Raw genomic sequence first — 6551 nt, 5'->3', positions numbered from 1 at the left:
AAAGAGTTGGGAAGGTAATTACCAAAGGATGTCCCCAAGGTTCTGTCTTAGGACCCCTTTTCTGGGACATCCATATGGAGCCTTTACTAGATAGATTGCAACAAAGTAATCAGGTGCTAGAGGTGATAGCCTACGCGGATGACCTCCTTCTGTTGGTCGGTGGCCGTAGCCGCGAAGACATTGAACCGAAAATAGAGACAGCATTAGACAAACTCCAACAGTGGTGCCACACGACTAAAATGACGATTTCACCCAGTAAATCCACCTACTTACTACTAAAAGGGCAACTCATCAGAAACCCGACAGTAAGAATAGACGGTTCACCAGTTCTCCGACGACGAGAGACACGTTACCTGGGAGTTATCATTGATGAGAGGTGGAACTTCGGAAAACACATTGATACTGTCACCCAAAGAGCCCTTCAGATATTAAATAATCTCATTTCAATAGGTCACAAAAGATTTCATCTTCCTCCACACTTAATCAGACTCTATCACAATAGTATTTTAACCTCAGTTGTGGGCTATGGCTCGGGAGTCTGGGCGCACAGGCTCACGAGGGTTGTGCCCGCCATGGCCGTGAGAAGGGTCCAGAGAAGCATGGTACTAAGAGCAGTAGGCGCCTATAGAACATCTCCGGGGGGGGGGGGGAGGGCCCTATTAGCCATAATGGGGCTCTGCCCCCTAGACATAAAGATAAGAGAGCAGGCGGCATGGTAATGGGCCAAGAAGGGAAATTATGAAAAGATTGCTGATATTATGGGTATCAGAGTGGGGGATAAGAGAGAGATAAGGAAAAGAGGGGAGGAGCTCTGGCAGGAGACTTGGGAGGCAGAAGAGACGGGACGAAGAACCTTCCAGTTCCTACCTGATGTCAGGGAACGACTTGGACTGAAGTACTTCGAGCCTACGCGAGGGTTGATCCACTTTCTCACTGGCCATGGACCCTACCCGACTTATTTATGTCGATTTGGGAAGAGGGCAACACCAGCGTGCGACTGTGGTGATCCGGATGGTACACCCGAGCATGTAGTTTACGAATGTCCCCTCTTCAATGATGTTGCCAACACACTACGAGACAGACTACCCAACCGCGACACATACCAACTACTCAGACAAGAGGGAACATTTCAGACCTTAAACACCTTGGCTAACGAGGTATCTCGAAAAGTTCTCATTGACTATTTAGGCGAGATACAATAACCACCAATTGCGTCCAGGAGCCCTATTCCCATGCCGCCTGTGCGTGGACTGGCCGACTACATCTAAGTTGGAATCCGCCACGTGCAGGACTAGGGGGAGTAGGGAACAACCACCGATCGTGACACACACCGGATTTGACGTAGGATAAGTTAGTTTGTAGGACTTAGTTATAGGAAATTAAGATAGGGACTGCAGCGAATTAACATCGAGGCCTGCCCAGTGCCAGGGGCATGCTCTTCGGGGTTAGCTCGAAGAGCAAGGCAAATGCAAGTAGGTTTATATCTTTACTGGCACACATGTGACGCTGCAGAATACACATACAAATTAAATTAGTCACAGGAATAGGAAATAAATAGTATATGTAGATATTAGATGCCCATTGTTAATAATATTAATATTAACTGTAGCTCACCAACCAATACTAAACTAGCTGCAACATTTCAATACAAATGTATAAATGTTAGGACCCACTAATGTAGTAAGGTAGTGGGTTAATTTGCATAATTATAATGGTTTTTGATAATAAAGAATTTTTTTTTAAATGCGTTAGCTTAGGGACCGATGATCCCAGCAGTTTGGTCCCATAAGACCTTACCGCAAATTTCCGATTAATACACCAGCATTTCATAGTTGCAATGGTTTATCTCGTGTTTACATTAACCTGGGCCAATGGCCTTGCCGCAGTGGTAACACTGGTTCCCGTCAGATCACCGAAGTTAAGCGCTGTCGGGCTGGGATACCAACTGGATGGGTGACCATCCGGTATGCCGAGCGCTGTTGGCAAGCGGGGTGCACTCAGCCCTTGTGAGGCAACCTGAGGGGCTACTTGATTGAAAAATAGCGGCTCCGGTCTCGTAAACCGACACACGGTCGGGAGAGCGATGTGCTGACCACATGCCCTCTATATCGGCATCCAGTGACGCCTATGGGCTGAGGATGACACGGCGTCCGGTCGGTACCGTTGGGCCTTGATGGCCTGTTCGGGAGGAGTTTAGTTTTTTTTTTTTCTTTTTTTTTTCTTACATTAACTTCTGATCTTGCAATGTTGACCACTTGAATACCTTACCTACACAAACGGATTCCAGAAATATCATTACTCTACGTCAATTATTTTTTCGTGTTGCGGTATTTTTTTCCTTCATTGTATTTGTCTCTTATAATGCAGGGCTCTCGAAATGAGATAGATAAGCTTTGTGAACTGTTTGGCATATGGAAGCTTGCGCCGGTCCTGGAGGCTTGCTCGGATAACCAAAGTTGTTAAGGCGACCGCTTCCGATAAGCGAGAAATTCGGGTTCGAGTCCCGGTCCGGCCAAATTTTCACGTGTCACAAAAAGCTGGCTTATGTGATTGTTATTTCATGATTATAAAATCGAGTCAAACTTACAATTAACTTCTCAGTGTGAGCCCACTTATCAGTATGACAGCAACCTTTGTGCTCGGGTGCATGCACTGATTCGGCTGGGAAGGCAACAATGAAGTCGTTGTATCCTCTCCTGAGGTCTGCTGGCCCACAACTTATGTAAGGTATTCTTGGTATCCTGGCTACTGGCCCTGAGACACAGTTGACATCCGAGCTGGTTCCAAACATGTTCTATTGGGGAGAGATCTGGAGTTACTGCGGGCAATGGGAGTACCTCAGCATCACGCTGACACATGCCACTTGTGGACGAGCAGTCCTCTTGGAAAATGGCAGCGCTATACTGCCGCGCGACAGGTAACACGTGAGGATGCAGGATATCCGTGACGTACCGATGCGCTGTCAGAGTTTCTTGAATCACTGCCAGCCATGAATTGAAGCTATACCCTATGCCTCCCACACCGTGGCACCAGGAGTAACACCTCGGTTTCTCTCCAAAACATTGGAGGAAATTGTACCTCTTCCAAGATCGTCGTCATACTTGCCGACTATGATCATCCGGGTAGTGCATAACTGCTATTCACTGCTCAACCAAAGCCATTCTGTAGCAGGCCATGCTTCGCGAGTACGCTACCACTCCAGACAGTCGTTTGCGTTGTAGCATTAACGTTACACCTATTGTGTCTGCAGCTAGTCTCCGCGGTATGACACAGAATGTTGCAGGGGGTTCGTTACTTGTTCTCGAATGGCAGGCGGAGATGCGAGGGTGACGATGTGCTTGGTGCGTTGCTTGCTTACATGTGGTGATCACACGCGGGCGATCGGAACTTTGGCGGCAAGGATGCCTCCCGTCACGTTCCCATGCAGTCCAACACCGGGCCACTGTCATATCCCAATGCCCCAAAAACGTTCATGTAGCACAATTCGAGCAGCCGGCCAAAGGCAGGCCCACAATGAGGCTAGTTCCGAACTCTGTCAGGTGCTGATTATGCTGTCTCAGACGAATACGATGCATCTCTATATCTTTCACAGTGATCACTCAAAGCTGACGCTGTTCATACCTCTTATAGTTACCAGCAACACTAAACGAGAACGACACTAACGCTCACTTGTGACCGTTCTATGTGTCGCAGAGAGTTGAAACTCTAATTATTTACACACTGGTTGATTGGTGTGCACGTGTATGAAGGTACATTGCATCTCACCAAGTCCTCTGGGTATTCGTCTTCGTTTAAAAATCAGCAAAATAGTCTTGATCGGAGCAGATGTTTATTTTGGGTGGAAACCGGTTGCGGTCTATAATTTAGACCATCTTCAGGCCGTAGGCACCATGATGGCAACTGGTGGCAGTGGACAGACCAAAATCTACGGCCTGAAGACGGTGTAAATTATAGACCGAAACAGTTGCCAACCAAAATAGACTGTCCTGCAGAATTTTAATATTCCTTACCTATTACTGTTCAAACCCCACTGAAAGAATGCTTTCTAAAATTTTCGATTGACTTTAATTTTGTCAGGCAGTGTATTTTATTCATTCTCACAACACATCTGTTTAAAGAAACAGTATCTATTATCATTATTTTGTTTCATTATAATAATTGTTACGTCATTATCATCAGCCATTTGACGACATCGCTCCCAGACTGCCTCCAGATTTCTCCTTGCAGCACGATCTTCAGCTTGATGTTGCGTTCCGATATTTTCTAATGTAATATACCCCGTTACCTACATTTCCTATTAGGACGTTGTCTCAGTTTTATCAGAGAAATCAGTTGAACTAAATGGATAGCGTCCCTTAAAAGGGAGTTTATAAGATGTTCATCAACAACAGTAAAACAAGAGCAATGGAAAATAGTGAAATAAATCAGGCGATACTGATAGAATTAGATAAGGAAATGAGACACTAAACGTAGCTGAATTTTATTATTTGTGCAGTAACGTAACTGACGACGCACGATCTAGAGACGGCAGGCGGGCAATATCAATAAAGGAGTTTGAGAAAAACAAATTTATTAATATCGAAAATAAATTTAGATGTGTGAAACAAAAATATTTCTGAAAAAAAGAAATTTGTAAACATCGAATATAAATTTATGTGCTAGGGTGTCTTTACGAGATATTTGTACTTAGTATAACCACGTGGATAACAAACAGTTGCGTTGCTTCGCGACCGATTGTCGTTGACGCGAGCCGTGTGATTATTGGGTCCACGCCGTGGCGGCCCTTGTGTGCCGTAGTCGAGGGGACAGGCCAGAGCGGGCGCGAGTGCGATTCGTTATGAATCTACGAACAGGAAATTTGTGGTAAGTTCCTATGGGACCAAACTGCTAAGGTCATCGGTCCCTATGCTTACACACTACTTGATCTAACTTAAAATAAGTTAATGAAATTACAGTGAAATCCAGACCATTAGCTGGTTACAGGGGTTGATAAATATCAACGGCGACAGTTGAAAATTTGTGCCCCGACCGGGACTCGAATCCGGGATCTCCTACTTACATAGCAGACGCTCTATCCTACTGACTCATTGAGGATACAGAGGACAATGCGACTGCAGGAACTTACCTCTCGCACGCTGCCCGTGAGACCCACAATTCCAACTTACTGTCCACACACCATATTTGTAGTGCCCCTAACCAACTATACTCATTACTCGCGGCAGTCAATCTACCGATTCCCGTAAGAGTTCGAGGAAAGTTAGTGCATCCACACTGAAGATCATTATCCGGTAAGCCTTATGTATCACCAATGGTTGTCTGTTCTTTCGGAAATGTCCGAAACAATACCATACCACCTTCATATATTCATATAAACTAACTTACGCTAAGGAGCATGCACACGCACGCCCATACCTGAGGGAGGACTCGAACTTCCGACGGGGAGAGTCGCACGAACCGTGGCAAGTCGCCCAAGACCGCGCGGCTACCCAGCGTGCCAAGAACCTGAGGTAATAGCAAACTGACTGCGGGAGTTGGAATAATGGGCTCCGTGTGTTACTGTACTCTACAGGGTCAAAAGTATTTAAACCGACAAACTCTGGGAGGTCGTAGGTGTCATCAAAACAAATATTTTTCCATAATGTCATTTTTTCCTATGAGGAGTATTTAAACCGGTAGAGGAAGATTTACCTGGCGACAAACTAATTAAACCAACAAACACTTTTCCATTTTTTATGACCAAGAGACAACACATTAACACAACCCAATATCAATTACAGTAGATTTTCAAAAATGCCTCCATTGACACGTAAACAAAGGTTACATCGTCGGATCGTGTTCTGTCTGACACGGGAAAAAACCCATGAGTATCCTGAATTGTTCCTGCTGCTGCTGCTATCCGGGCAACCATATCCTCTTCTGATGCAACAGGAGCTGCCTAAACAAGGTTGCGCATCTCTCCCCACACAAAAAAGTCCAAAGGGCACATATCTGGGGATCGAGCAGGCCATGATACAGGACCACCTCTGCCAATCCACGTTACTGGGAACCGTAGGTCCAGGAATCGACGCACACTAGGACTGAAATGTGCTGGCGTCTCATCATGTTGGAACCACATGTGTTGTCTTGTAGGGAACGGAACGTCTTCCAGCAACTTTCTCAAATTGCAGCGCTCTTGCCGTGCGACGGCGTCCCTGTCCAGGTAATCTGCTAAATGACCCGGTCTCACGCAGACGTTAGTACACAGCAGCAAAGGTCGTATGATGCGGGATACGGCGTTAGGATACTGTGGTTGATAAACCCGCCGGCCGCGGTGGCCGTGCGGTTCTGGCGCTGCAGTCCGGAACCACGGAACTGCTACGGTCGCAGGTTCGAATCCTGCCTCGGGCATGGGTGTGTGTGATGTCCTTAGGTTAGTTAGGTTTAAGTAGTTCTAGGTTCTAGGGGACTTACGACCTAAGATGTTGAGTCCCATAGTGCTCAGAGCCATTTGAACCATTTTTTTGATAAACCCACTGTACAGCTCGTCCGTTGTGGTGTGCTACGTAGTACGC

The 6551-nt window shown here is 46.2% G+C and overlaps 1 pseudogene; it reads left to right on the top strand.

The window, feature by feature from the left end:
* The first annotated feature begins 1867 nt into the window (after positions 1-1867).
* LOC124623270 lies at positions 1868-1985 on the top strand (annotated as a pseudogene).
* Positions 1986-6551: the final 4566 nt, after the last annotated feature.

The sequence above is a fragment of the Schistocerca americana genome, chromosome 7 (assembly GCF_021461395.2).
Source record: "Schistocerca americana isolate TAMUIC-IGC-003095 chromosome 7, iqSchAmer2.1, whole genome shotgun sequence".
Classification (NCBI taxonomy): Eukaryota; Metazoa; Arthropoda; class Insecta; order Orthoptera; family Acrididae; genus Schistocerca; species Schistocerca americana.
The sequence above is the reverse complement of the archived record's forward strand: the minus strand, read 5'-3'. Positions and strand labels throughout refer to the sequence as shown.